This window comes from Athene cunicularia (genome assembly GCF_003259725.1).
Source record: "Athene cunicularia isolate RWA chromosome 3 unlocalized genomic scaffold, athCun1 chr3_part1, whole genome shotgun sequence".
Taxonomy (NCBI): domain Eukaryota; kingdom Metazoa; phylum Chordata; class Aves; order Strigiformes; family Strigidae; genus Athene; species Athene cunicularia.
Window position 1 is genome coordinate 124,334,798 of NW_020799097.1, and position 15,387 is coordinate 124,350,184.

At 40.8% G+C, this 15,387-nt stretch overlaps 1 long non-coding RNA gene across 1 annotated transcript; it reads right to left on the reverse strand.

Annotated features, from left to right (window-relative positions):
• Positions 1-1,875: 1,875 nt before the first annotated feature.
• LOC113477802 lies at positions 1,876-14,938 on the reverse strand. The gene is made up of 3 exons (XR_003397974.1): positions 14,535-14,938; positions 3,778-3,888; positions 1,876-2,100 (listed from the first exon to the last, which is right to left on the reverse strand). It is a non-coding gene; the product is annotated as an uncharacterized LOC113477802 (long non-coding RNA).
• Positions 14,939-15,387: the final 449 nt, after the last annotated feature.

A 15,387-nucleotide genomic window follows, 5' to 3' on the forward strand; every position in this document is an offset into this window, starting at 1 on the left:
ACCCATCACCACAAAAAAAAATCTATTTATAAATATAGCTGCCTTTGTTTCATAGAGAGTGGCAACACAAAAAAAAGGCTGTGCTGAGATTATGTCTGTGGGCTTAAATTTGGCGTCTGAACCCCTTCTATGTCTTTGAAAATATCTATACAAGATCTTGTCACAATTTTAGATGTTAACTGCCAGCAGCTCCAAAGACGTGTAGGCAGGAAACAAAAAGCAAACAAATGGTTTAAGGTTTGTTGGTTTTGTCTTGGTTTTCTCCACCTTGTGTAAACTTTAGCCTCTTCAGCCTCTGTCTTCATGTATTTTCTTCTCCACTGTGTATATCTGACTACAAGCTCAGACAACTACCTATGCAAATAACCAAATAAACAGAATTATTTGCTGGGAAAAGATTGTAGCGGTAGTTACTTTCAGTTTGAGAATTGTTTAGGCCACTCTGGGAACTGTATCAGAAAGCAGTTACTTCCAGCAAATCAGCCCCGTGGCAAGGCTTGTATAAGGCAACACAGATTTTTGATGCTGGTTCTAGTCCATGTTAGAAGCAGAGGGAGTTTTGCCAGTGAGCTCAACTGGAATAGGACTGAGGTTTTGATGAAAAACAAGCAGGACTGTTTAATTTACCATGAGATTTTTAGCATTCTTCAAAGTAGTCTTTTACAAGTTTGCAGTCTTTCACTGGCTCTCCAGTTTGGGGCAAGAGGAGCGTAATGCTTTTTTAAAACCAGTCTCTTAACTGATTTTTGTTACCTGGCATACAACATTTCAGACCTTTTCTTGATCAGCTTCCAGAATCCAAGGCATGGTTTCTCATGAGGATTGCTGGCGACCAGCTGCGGGCTCTTCCGCAGGTGTGCCCCAGATGCCTATCACTCACAAGTATTACCACACTAAATTAACACCCACTGGACCTTGCTGTGTTGACTTAGCAACTTCTATGCAGCAATACTTAGAGAAGAATCTGCTTCCTGTTTTGGGATAGGTCTGTGCCACTCAACTGACAAAAAAAGTGCCGATGTTGACTAGTTCTTTAATATAAAATATCACTTATTTCCTGATGGTGAATTTAAAAGGTGAAAAAGCTATTTCATGCTTTGGATGTATGAGGAAGAACTGATGAGATCAAACAAGATAACTGCCAAGGTAGTAAACTTAGAAACATCATGGCAAGCAAAAAGGCTTAACTGGGGAGTAAAAGGATAGAAGTATTGGAGGTTCTTCCTAAGGTGACTATCAGCAGTTTCCCTGCAGCTGAAGAAGCTTGCCCATGTTGCACTATGGCATTTGAAGGTGTGCATTTTGTGCTGACAATACACTTGAGTCCAAGAATCAAGCACCATTTTCTCAGTTCTTTCACATGTACCTGTTACTGGCAGTACCCAAAGTGATATGCCTTTATGCAGCAGCTCTGGCACTGACTGCTACAAATTTGCAATCAAATCCTTCATTTTTGTCCTTGATAAGCCTTTTCCACTGGTAACTGAAGTCTAATGCTAACATTCCTCTGCCTTCTTCCTTCTCCTCCTCTCTATAGAAAACTGCTGACAGTTTTTATGACAGGTTGTATAAATACAATCTCCTTAAGCAGAGAGGAGATTGTATTTATAAACCATATTTTAATAGAGCAGTCCCTTAGGAAAATCTGTAGCATTACTGCAGAGCAGAGATCTGCTTGGGGTGAAATAGTGCTCTGTACTAGGAGTTAAACCCACCTGGGTCATTAGGTAGTTGTAAATCTTCAAAGAGTCTGTTAGTCTCTTAGAAAACAATGGAGACACCTATCTGCCTACCTGTCACATCATTGGGGACATCACTGCCTACAACTCATATCCTGGTTGATTTTGTTAAGCTCACAGAGCACAGTGGCCAGCACAGCTGAGGCTACAGAGCACAAGTGCTGAATTCAAGTTTTAAGATTTCTAGGAGGGATCTAATGAGATTTAGTGTGCTTTCTGTGGTCTAAAAGCTGCCTAAATTGCCATGGCAGCTTTACATTTACCTTTCAACGTTTGTGTACTTTTCTTTGAGAAGCAGGTTGCTTTGTCTACATCCTTGCTCTGGAGGAGCAGAAGCATCCAAGGGGTGCAAGTGTCCTGACTTTGGGATGAAAAGAGTAAAAATAAGATTAAAAGAGTGAAACTGCTCTTAAAGTCCATAAAAGTACACTCCTCTATGGTGCCATCACAGCAAACAATATGCATATTTAATATTGAGAGGAAGGGGCATGATGTGCACTTCTGCTCATCCTCAAAGTGGTATTGAGTATATGTGCTGTGACGCAGCTCTGGGATTTAAAATTATCTCATCTTGCTCCTGGATGAAAAGCAGAACACATTCCCCTGGTGAATCAGGGATTTCATTTGCTCGATACACAAAGAAATGCAAAAGTATAACATGGAATCTGAGACAAGTGGTTTCTTTTTCAGAGATTTTTACCAAATTCTCTTTACGTTACAAACTCAAAACTAACCATTATTCACCACTTCACAAGTAAAAAAATGCACATGCATTTTGGATTGAGAGAGTGGTCTTATGATCTTCTTTTTTTAGCTTGTCCAGGAAAACTGCTGCTTCTATTTGAAGAATATTCTATCTGTGCTCTCTGGTCTTCCCTTATCAGCCAGACTTCATACCCCATGCTTCCTTTGCTATCCTTATCCAAGATAGCATTGTTGTTATGCTAGATAACTTAAGAGTTGGTGTGGCATTTTGTCTGGGGAAATTATAAAGCCATGTCTATTCATTGCAATATGAATATGATTAAAGACAAATATAGCTCGTTCCAAACTCTGAGCACTCCCAAACTCTTCACCTGTTTCCCAACTTTAAGATTTTATCTGCCTCTGTGCAAGACTTGATCATACCACAAGAAGACGCAAATATCAGACACTTTAAAAGTAAAAAAAAGTTATAAAACACTGATTATCCTAGGACTTTTTCTCTTAACACAATAGTTGCAAGGCAATGGCTGATGTAAACAACGATAATTACTTCCTCTTGCCTTTTGAATACAGGCAATTGCAGTAAAAGTGATACTTTACTGTTCGTAAAGCAGTTCATGGTTATCTGTTTGCACACTGAGATATGAAGCACCCAAACATCTGAAAATAGAGTTAAGATCTAAAAAGGAATTTATTGTTTCTGTTTCTGAATTAATCATCAATAATATGGCTTATGCTAGTGTTAAATTTAGACACAGCCATTTCTTGCATCCTTCTTGTGTCCTGGAAAAGACACAGTCATTTAGCTCTACCTGCTTTTCCAGGTGTAGTTCATCCTTGTAATGTCTGAGCCACATTCTGAAATTAATTCCTCTACCTTTGCCAGAAGATATTACTCCTAAATTAATTCCTCTGTCTCCCCAGAACCAGTACACCTCCCCAAGTTACTGCACAGAAGGAGGAAGCTGGTGGAGCAGAGCTCCACTTCATGTCTCCTGCTTGGAGACTTCCTAAACACACTCCCTGCTGGCATTGTGGGCACAGATAGGAAAAACATCACTTCTCTGACTTAACAAACCAGCTGGGAGTTTTTTTCTGCAAAGGGAAACCTGTACCAGCCAACTCTGAGATCACACTATTAAAGTGGTTGAGGTGAGAAGGGACCTCTGGAGGTCATCTAGGCCAACCCTCCTGCTCAGGCAGAGACACCTAAGTGCTGGTTGCCCAGGACCATGTCCAGCCATTGCCCAGGACAGAATGGTTGCTTTAACCTGTATAAACATTGGAGAGATCCCAAGGTGCTAAATAATCTGGCACATTTCAGCCTAATTACCTTAATTACCTCTCCCTTCCTTTCCACATCTTTCCTGGTCAAGCTGCTCTCTTCCTGGGAGGAGTTGGTTCCCAGTGAGGTGTGTGGCACAGCACAGACACCACGGATACCCTGCAGGGAAGAGGAGAAAGAAATGGGCAGCATGACGGAGAGGTGACAGAGCCAAAGGCATAAAGGTCCTGTTTTCAGCAAAATGCTAGGAACATGCTAAATTTGAAGTGCATTTGTTGGCCTTGTAGGTTCTGTTGACCTGGGACAAAGACAGGGTTCTCTCCCCAGTGATAGCTGTGGGTATGGTCTCCACAACGTCCCAACTCCTGTCCTCCAGGAAAGAGGCATTCAATGTGGGAGTTACTACCAGATCTCAGAGGATGAGACACCACAGCATTAAAGCCTAAACTAAAGCATGCTGAAGTCAACACCTGCTCATTGATGGATATAGATGCTGGATTGCGCCTTTAGCAAATAACTAATTACTTCTTGAGTTGGGGACAGCTGAGTGGAGTACTTGTAGGGGTCTTGTACACATGCTTTCCAGTCAATAATTTATTCACATCAATAATCCTCCATTGTGCAAACAGTCCTGTTTGAACACAAGGATTACAATACAATTAAAGGCTGGAGGATGAAGCCCCGGGATAAGATGCAGAGTAAACAAAGTATGATATTACAGCTATTTATTAAGGTTTAGAAGTAGGCAGATAATGAAATCAGGATGGCCATGAGTCACAAGGCTTCACTGCTTCCTGAGCTTAAGCACAAAACTGTTTTCAGTGCAAAGCCATGGTTCTATTTTTAAATAGACCTACTGGCTGAAGAGTTATGGCTGAGGTTGTAACCCTTCTGTGACTGGGCAAATAAAGGTGACAGCGTCACCCAGGGCATAAAGTTTTGGCAGGAACTCAGTGTTATTCTGTGCAAGTCACTCTCCCTGCTATCTTCTCAACTAGTGCCAATTTTGCTTTTTATTTTTTAACATGTTTAATTTCTTTTGCCCAATTCCCTAAGAAAATCGAGGTTTACATGGCTAGGCTGTGTATTTATATTTTCCTGCTTTCCAGTACATTCTGAATCCATCCATCGAGGACAGCATCTCAATATCCTAGGACAGAAGGTGCACAGTGAGGACAGGAGAGGCAGAGCTCAGATACTACTGCTGAGGGAAAGCCTGCAGCATGAAATTACTCTTTAAAATGCACAAGCAAGAAAGAGATGCTGACAGTCAGGCTTTTTTAGCTCTACAGTCAGTAATATTTAATTTTCAAACACTTTTTAAAAAATAGTGTTTTAACTCAGTTAACATAGAAACATCTCTGAGCAGTGCAGTCATTTTGTGCAACCGCATGAGTTGGAAAAACAGATATCTTTGTTTTGTTTCTGTAAGAGTTTGCAAAATGCTCTCCTTATTGGAACAAAAAAGATGTTCTGAATATGTATTTTTGCAGAAACATCTGCTGTGTGTGAAGTTATTTGACAAAACAAACCATAGCTCTTTATTTAGATTAGAAAATACAAACGCTCTGGAGCATGTTGGAAAACAAAGTGAACAGAAATAAAGAGAAATAAGTGACTGAGTAGCCACAACATATTAACATCAGTTCCCCTTGCTTTGGATTTAAACTGTATCCTTTCCCATTGTGTATTTTTTCCAGGAAATTTTCTCTCTCCTTTTTTTTGGTGACTGCTGCTTTTCCTTTCCTGCTTTAATTGAATCATTCCCTTCTGTCCGACAGACAGCTTGAAAAAATAAACTCTTATCTCTGCTCTGCAGCTACAGGTGATGATCCCTTTGCACATCACAAATTGTGTTTCAGAATATGTCAAACGCTGATTCATTTACTGTCTTTTCAATTATTTTGATTTAATTCAGTCAGACCTTTGGCTTGGTTCAGGATCCTTTGCAGAAGATCTATGGGATAAAGGAATTAGAAAGCTAACATAACAGCTTGTTGAGGCAGGGCAATATCCCTGTCTCAGAATCAGCTCTCTTCAAAATCCTCCCAGTAATTCTACCCCTGGGTAGAAACAATGGGATTTTGCAGGTGCCTTTTAATACTCATTCCCTAAAAGACTCCTCATTTCAGTCAGCATCCAAGAACCTTCACAGATTTGGACTTCATGCACACAGTCCTGGGTTCCAGCCCAAAAAGAGAAACCCATTAAAGATCACATTTGTTTCTGTCACCTGATTCTCAGCATTCATTAATCTAAGAGATCTCATTGTGGCCTTTCAATACTCAAAGGGGGCTTATAAAGAAACATGGAGAGAGACTTTTTACCAAGGCCTGTAGTGACAGGACAAGGGATAATGGTTTTAAACTGAAAGAGGGTAGACTTGGATTGGACATACGGCAGAAATTCTTTCCTGTGAGAGTGGTGAGGCACTGGCACAGGTTGCCCAGAGAAGCTGTGGCTGCCCCCTCCCCGAAGTGTTCAAGGCCAGGCTGGACAGGGCTTTGAGCAACCTGGACTAGAGGAACGTGTCCCTGCCTGTAGCAAGACTAGATGATCTTCAAAGATCCTTTCCAACCCAAACCATTCCATGATTCCACATTCTTTAAAGTTCCCTTCCAACCCAAACCATTCTGGGATTCTGTGATTGTAATTCCACTGACCTAAGGTGAATGTTTATTCTCCAAAAAGTCTTTTGAGTCTTTAATACAGTTCATGTTCTGAGCCCCCAGGATACTAGAAATCTGGTTTGTTTTAATAATGTTAAAAAACTGCTTCAGTTTTTAAGTGGTATAACTATTTGTGGATCAATACTGTGAAGGGAAACAGCAGAAGTAATTACAGCTGCATCTTGTTCAGGAAGAGAGCAGTGAAACACTACAGGCTTGCCATTAACACTAAAAGAGACCATTTCTGTGCTCTCAGTTTACTACTCATGCTAACACATTTACTCATACTTTAAAAATATGAAGGTTCTTTTAATACAATGCATAACTGGCCATAATTTAACACTAGCAGATTTTAAAGGCAAATACTTTTCCACCGTGGAAGTAGATGGGTGCTGTTTATGAAGCAGCAGCTATTCTGCAACAGTCTCAGCTCAAGGTCATCCTTAACACAATGCAAGGTGCAACAAAATCTACCTTCTGCCCAAATGGTCTTCTAGAGTAACTAACACAACTTAAGTTTTCAAGTGATTGATGGTTATACCTCAAAACAGTGCCCCATTTCCTGACAGTAGCACCCAGTGGGAAGGTGCTTGCTGCATTTTGTGGAGTTCTGGCCCACGTTCAGGATGACCAAACTCAGCCTGGGACTGCATCATAGCTCTGCTTTGCTGGGAGCCTTCCCTGTGGATTATTTTAATCATTATTTCACCTGATCTCTCTGCAGGGTTAGGTCCCGAGAGGAAGAGTTGCAATACAGCACAGATGGTTATTCCTTTGGAGTTGTTTTCCAGTGACACAGCTTCCCTAGATCATAAACAGCAGCTGAGCTTTGTGGCTGCAATCTCACTGGCAGAACTGCCAGCACCGACAAAACAGAGCCTCACACAATTTTGTTAATCAGTCCTCTGTCTCCAGGTTTATCTTTGCTGCCCTTGCACACAGGCTTGGGATCAGGCCAGTACTCTGCACACCTTGACCCCTTTTGGTTTCATGGCTGAGAGCAGCTGGGGACATCTTCAGGGCTTTTCTGTGATTCACAGAAAAGAGCATTCACAGCAACCAATAAGCTAGCTTTGAGATCTCACAACCTCACACCAGTTACAGCCTAGACTTTGCACCTTTTCTTTTGCTACCATTAGTCCTGGTACTCTTTTGTTTGGTGAGAAAACCAGCCAATACTCTGATAGATTCTGTACTGTTTCAAGTTTATAATCTTTTACATGTCTTGGGTAAACCTGATAAACCAGTTTCTGCTGCTGTTACACAAATGCTATGCATTGTTCTGCTGTACAGCACAGTAATTTTTATCACTGATCTTGCATTTTCATAGTGGTTGCTCTTAATTTTTAAAGCTTTAAAACGTGAATAGCAAACTTGTGAATGCTCTGTGTGGAGACAGCCACTGAGGAGTACTGTCACATTTAGATTAGATAGAAGGAAGAAATTCTTCACTGTGAGGGTGGTGAGCCACTGGAACACATTGCCCAGAGAAGCTGTGGCTGCCCCCTCCCTAGAGGTATTCAAGGCTAGGTTGGGCAGGGATTTGAGCAACGTGTCCAGTGGAAGGTGTCCCTGCCTGTGGCAGGGAGGTTGGGACTACAGAGTCTTTAAGGTCCCTTCCAACCCAAACCATCCTGTGATTCTATGACTCAGCTGGAGCAACAGCCTACTTACAAGTAAAACTGGATTTGTAAAACAAGGGATGTTGTCACCTTTAAGGTTACATACATCTGTATGTATCTTCAGAAATTTGGAGATGGGAGATCTTACATCCTCCTAGCAAGGAGAGTGTCAGAATTGCTCCAAAAGCTTTCTTGGTTAGCCTTTAAAAAAAAAAAAAAAAATTTAAAAAAAAAATCTCATTTTTGGATGCGGCGGGCAGAGGAAGCAAGCAGCCGATTCAATGTGAATGATAGAGCAAGCTTCAACTTTACTGAAAGAAATCACACCTTATATAAGCAGTCTACAATACACTACTTGCAACTCTATTGGATACATTCAAGAAACTACATTATAATGTCTCAGCCATTGGGTACATTCAAAAGATCACATTATAATACACCAGCCCCTCGTGGCATTTCTGGTATGCATAAACATCTTTCTTGCTGTAAACCTGCTTCTCTCCCAGGGCTGCTTCTCTTCACCCCCCAAGGTCGTAGTGCGCCCCAACTTATCTCTGTGTTCTCACAACAGTCCTCGCTAGCACAACTGAGCCCTGGATCTCCATCCTTGTTTACATAACTGTACCCTGGGTTCTTTCCTTTGTTTACCTCAGGTGGCTGGGACTGACTTCTGCAGGGAGCTATGGCCTTGCTCTCTGCAAGGCGTTCTCCAACATTTGGACATTTTCAATGCTGTAGGCAGAACAGGCATATTCTGCTTATAAGAGCTACTGGCTGAGCATGACTGAACAGCCAAGAACACAGAGTAGGTGTAAAGTAACTGACGTTCTGCTGTTTTCCTACAGAAGTCCTCTGTGAGGTCACTCACCGATAGCTGTATTTTAAACCTCAAGTGATAAATCTGTCTCTGAGCTGCTTTTTCTACAACTTCATTGTCACAGTTCCCTGGCAGCTAAAGAGGATTTACCTTCTAGCTGATGATGTACCCACTTGTGCCAAGACAGCTCTAACATTCATCCAACCTGGCTTTGAATTGTTTCAGCCCACTGATCCAACACAGAACTAACCTAATTAAAAACAAAACAAAACCCCAAACCAACGAACAAAACACTTCCTGACAGACAGCTAGTATAGCTCAGAGAAAGGTTAGACAGCAGCCAGAGAGAGTACAAAGGGCAGGTAGGAATGCAAGAGCAGGTGTATTAGGGCCAAAATGCTGCAGCCAGATGTTAGACTGGCTCAGGCCAGGGACACCCTTAGCTTCTCCTCAAGCTGAGCTTTGCTCACAAGAAAAAATTTAGGTCCCCGGGGTATGGCTGCATTCCCAGGAACAACAGTGCAGTAAACCTAGGATTATCACATGAGAACTAATACCTATTTACTAAGTATAAAAAGGAAAAATATCAGTTACAGACAGGACTCCATACTTTTAGAAGAATTTCATGTCACTAACAAACTTAAACAAGTTTCTCTGTCATTACAGTTATGTGCAGCAGATGGAGAAGAAACAAAATTGATAGAGGATAGGAAAGCTAACTTTTTCCCCCTATTGGATTTGAGGTCTCTCACTTTCTCCATATAAGTATACTCAGTATAGGCACACTTCAAGATATGTTGGGTCTGGTAGTAGAGAACTCCAGTGGACAATAAAAAGGGGCCTATTTCTACCCCTGTTGGGCCCTCTGGTGTTCACATGGGCACTGGGAGCACCACCGCCTTGGGAAACACTGGGCACCACCACACCGCAACCCCACATCATCAGTAGCCCTGACCTGAGGAGTCCAAAGGATGCACTTGCATCACTACTATTGTTATCTGGCAGAACATAAATATCAGCCTCACATTTCATTTAAAGCACAAACATGACCTTTGAAACTGGATTTTGAACTGTACCACAGTCAAACCTTCCTGCTGCCATAGGAAAACTGCTCTCTCGTTATCTTAGGGCAGGTGTTTCTCCCTGTTGTTGAGATGAAAAAAAACACCCCACAAACAAAAAAGAAAGAAAAAAAAAAATCAACACAATGTGTCATATTCAACAACGACCGCTGTTCTTTATTTGCTGACCACTCTTGCCTGACATAGTGAAATGGGTGGTGCTGGCAAAAGGAGCATGGGAGGTCTTAAGTACAATTTCAGAAACAAGATGGAGGTTGTAACACAAGAAGAATTTGTGCAAGAACACAAGGGAATGACTTGCAATTGGCATGCAGACAGAGCTAGGAGTTCACAGAATACCACATATATGTTTATATATCCAAAAATAAAACAAAAAAGTTATGTATATAACCTACTATATAATTTAAGTTACATATACACATAAAACTTACTATATAACTTGTTTTAGTTATATAAAAAAACACAAAAAAGTTTCATATTTGTACTTGGCCAGTTTAAGTGTGGTGCTTTGATGGTGTGATATTTTAGTTCTTTTTTCAGGTGGGTCACAATAAAAATTTATACATATTTAATTTCAGAATCAACTTAGATCAAGAAGCAAATCATGCTCAGGCACCTTCAAGACAAGATTACAATATGTCTAATTTCTAATCCAAATTTCATTTCTGCAATATTTTATTAACACCTCTTCTTTTTCTGGAAAATTTTCTGTTCTAACACTGTTTACTGCTGGTACCAGATTATACATGAAAATTAACAGTGTTTGAAAATGACTGAATTTTCTATAGGAGAAAGTGAAATATTTGTAACTATTATTTTTAATGTTATAAATTTTATAATTAACAGTAGCCACATAAGGGTTTCATTTTGTATTTGTTATTTTATATTTAGTGATGCTCTCATCTACCTTTAATATGTTGTCACATTTGCTACCAGCACACCTTGTTCTTGTATTAGGCAATAATCTACCCCAGTCAAAGAGAAATCTGACCTATTGCCAATCTGAAATAGCAATCCTCCACGGCCTCCACAAATTTTGCTTACTTTCTAGGCTTCCCCACTTGTAGGTGTCTAGAAATTTTTGAACACAGCCTTGTCTTCTTGCTTAATTCTTGTCACCCACTTCTCTGATGTGTTTCTAGGATCCCTAACTGCTAACTCATCCACAGAGAAAAAAATATTATACAGTATTATTATATACCTTACAGAGAAAATGCCATTGCAAACCAGGCCTTTTTTAAATAATACTGCTTCATCATTGTCCGTGAGACTGAGAGGCTTTTGCCATGCTAATAGCAGTTCTACCATCTTGCAGTTTTTATTTTTGCTTGATACCTTCGAGTCTCCTAACACTACTTTTCTTTAGTGTCTGGAAATTGTCCAGATTTCACATTAGATAATCATACAGCAATACTCTCTGCGCCAGAGAAAAGATCAGAAGTGCATTTTCAAGAAGTGATTCCATAAAAAGATAAAAAATAGCTAAGGAGATACAGCAGGCCTAACACTGTGCATTCATTTGCATATTTTACCAGCTATTTTTATTCACAATACCCCATCAGAGCCAAAAAACTGCAGAAAAATCAAGTGCAGTAAAATAAGGAGTGCAACTCATCTAAATACACACAGCTTTCATCAGCTGTGAGCACTGGTGTCAGTATAACCAGTCCACTAGAACTGATAATGCAAACCATGAAAGAGGACGAATCACATCTATAATTTGCTGTTCACAGTCTTTATAACTAGGTATAGTATGAATGAAGCTTGATTTTTAGGTTGAATCTATAATTCTGGAGGCTGAAGAAAATATTACATTGGCTACAGAAATGTATGTAAAACCTTGAAGGCATTTCCTAGTGCTTTTTTCATTTGGTAGTGTATTCTAATAAGCCTCTAAGTAGTACTATTCTAATAAGCCTCAACCTCTTATTTCCTGCACTTGGGCAAATATTGTTGTTGTTTACAAAACCCAGGCTGCGTAAGTCCCACTAGGCTTTGTGTCTCAACCAGTACAGCCTCAAGGCTACTTTGATATTCTGTCTATGGCGCACACCACCTCCAACCCCGCTGCATACCCTGTGTCATGGCTGGAACCAAGATACAGTTTTAAGGCAGCTTCCACAGTGTTTGGGGAGGCTGCATGCACATGGCATATTTTAGCTCTTTCACTCCTGCTTAGCAACTTCATCACAACAGATGCCAGAACAAAGACAAAACTGTTTGCCAGACAGTACTGGCTAAGTATTAGTAATTCTTTAAATTAAACTACTGTAGTGGAAAGGGGAAAACATACTTTCCACGTGTGCACACGGAGTTGAAATAGAGCATGTGTTTGCACACTTGAAACAGATCTGGTGGCCTTGTCCTTCTGGATCTCTTTGGGAATTTTGCAAACAGGAACATGATTCAACCCAAGTTATATGCTGTAAAACCCCATTTCCTTTGTTTTTATTTTGTTGCTATGTAAACAAGAAAAGCACACCACCAATCTTAACTTTTTGGACAGATATTTAAGAAGAGTTCTAGGAACTCATCTCTGTGCTCTAATTAGTGCAGTTTTATATTATCTGAAGGAGTAGCTGACACTTGCCTGCTGCATCACAGCAAAGTATGACCTGATCTGATCCAACCATTCATACATAGAAGCAACTCCTTAACGAGGAGGAAAAAAAAAAAAAAGTACACTGTCAAGCTTAATTAAATATAGACTTTTTTTTTCAGGTTAAGCCAAGACATAACAGTATTTCCCATCCTGCCCTTTTCCTACTTGCTCTACATTGAGCACAAGCTTAATCATAATTCTTAATTAGCCAATTTGTTTTATTGAGCAAGACCAAGAAGTAGTGCAGTGAAATAATTTACATGAGTAAGGTTATTAAAATTTGTATTTCAGCAAAAGGCTTAAGAACAAAGCAAGATGGGGATCTCACAGGTTGAGGCAGAGTAGAGCAGAAGCCTTGCCTCAACCCAAACAGCAGTCCTGCTGATGCAATCATGGTAACATTAACTGTTTAGGGAAAAGAATCGTACAGTTAAACAAAATTTCTTCACTTTGAAAAGCCATATCAATTATAGAATGAAGAACATAATCTCTGATTTTGACAAACTCAAGTTATGTTTAGAAAGAAAATTAGTCCTTGAAAGTTACCATGACTAATTATACTGTTTAGAATCAGCTGCTTCTCTTAATACAGCATAGAAATGCTTATTAACATTTTCCAAATGAATAAATATATACTATTTTAAGATACTTGAAGAACTTAAAAATGGTTTATTTGACAGACTGTCAGCTTTTAGCTGTTATCAACCACATAAGTTCACAAGGAGAAAAAGAGAATTCTCTAAGCATTTAAATTTAGCTAATTATATTAGCATCTCTTACTGAAGAAGTAGGGAGATGTACATCTTTAATTAAATGAACACATGAGTATGTCTTGAATGTATCTAGGGCCTAAATTGCAATTTTTTGCTATAATGAGTTATTTTAGGAAACGCAATAATAGTTTTGACTAGACACATACATTTTTTTGAAATAAACACTTGGGCAGAAAGAGGCTGAACCTTCTAGTTTTTAACAAAAATGTAATGGTACAATTTTAGAACATGGCATCATATCAAAGACCTATTTTTGAAAAATGCAACACACCAAAGCATGTTTTAAAGTGTTCTGTTTATCCCAGTTCTCTCTTGTAAAGACAAGAAATTACTTGAACTAATAAATCTTTAAAAAGGGCAAGAGAAAACAAGTAGGCAATTACTTTTCTGAATAGTATTTTCTCTAAAGATTCTTCTTCCTCTTTCTTCAGCTGACTGTTGATTATACCTGTAAAGTGATGGCTCCTAATGTTTACTTAATCACTAAGGGTTTGTATCTAGAGCAGTTCACATTTGTGTTTAACAAGACACTTAACTTTCCAAGAAGCACTATTTACCAACCCTCCCTCCTTCTTATCCAGAGGAATTCCTCTTACCCTTTGTCTTCAAAATAAACTGCTTTTGGCTACCATTTCCTTTTACTGCACACCTCCCCCTACCACTTTCTCCTGATCTTCTCCTGATCTTTCACTGATCTTGCAATATCCATATAAAGACCTCAGCAATTCAGAAGTATTACATACTTTTCTGGTGCAGAACGTCTGATACTAACATTCATTTTCCCTAGAACATCCATGGCTGTGTCAGAAATTCTTCATAAACATGGCTGGGTTTGCAGCGGATGAATGAATGGAAAAGAGGCCTCTATTTAAACAACAGATGGAAGGACAGCCTGGAGCAGCATACTTGAAACAGTGCTAACTCCCAGTGCAAGACAGGGTAAGTGGTTTCTCTGCATACTCAAACTGTAGCTTGTCAGCTGACACAAGTTCTATAAAGCAGAAGCAAATTACTTACTAAGCTATTTATGCAAGGTTATTATTAGAGTGAAAGGACTGGTCATACTATACTCCAGGGCTATGCTACAAAACAGAGCACAAATCACCCTCAAAAATGCAGAGAAAAATAGTTTCCTTTTATTCGCTAACACTTTGTTGGGTGAATTCCAGTGGGATACCTTCTTTATCATAAAATCAGGTCTCAGGAAGGCCACAAGCTCAAGTCCCAAACACAATACTACCTTTTGCAGCAGCAAATCTCCCTGGGGTTCTTTGTCCAGTAGTCTCGGCTACCCTGAAACAGAGACAAGTATCACGCTTAAATGTTGCCTGCAGCTTCAAAGCTCCAGCATGGACATTCTCACATTGGATTGCTGTGAAGACATGTTTTAGCTGTACCATGAATGACAGCCCTTTTCCTCATACAACTGGGCACACAGGCAACTATCCATACCTGCACAGAGGAAGAGCCTATATGACAGCAGGGGGCACTCCCTTATGGGACACTTGTGCGGAGCAGACGCACCAGCTCCTGCCACCCCACATTTCAGCAGGTGACACAGGCCACAGCCTGCCGGCAGGGCTGGGACGCCTGCAAAGGTGGAGCCTTAGAAAAACACACATGGAGATAGACGGCCAACACCAAACCCACAGGGACCAAAGCCTTTCAAGAACAGGCGTGCTGCCCGCCCCTTCATACTCCAAAAAGAAGCAGTAGTACCTGTGATGCCGTGAGCTCACAGCCGGCCTAAGACACTGTGCCCCAGCGGCACCTCGGAGAAAAAGAGCTACCCGTCCCCAGGTATTCACGCTCCCAGGCTGGGTGCTGGGGCCCTGGCCTGAAGTAAGGCGGTCTCAGGGGTAGGAAGACGGCAGTCAGAGACTGCCCTGCCCCAACTGAGCAGGACCCCTGCCCCTCTGCCCCTTCACCTCCCCCAGCCGCGGGGCTATCGAGAAAATCGGTGACTCTACTCAGCCCTTCCTGCTCGCTTCCTATTGGCTGTGGTGGGGGGGCGGGGCCGAAGCCGCGGGGAGTGCTGTATGGGCGAGGGGAGGTCACGTGACCCAGCTCCCTCGCCGGTTCGGCCGGGGGCA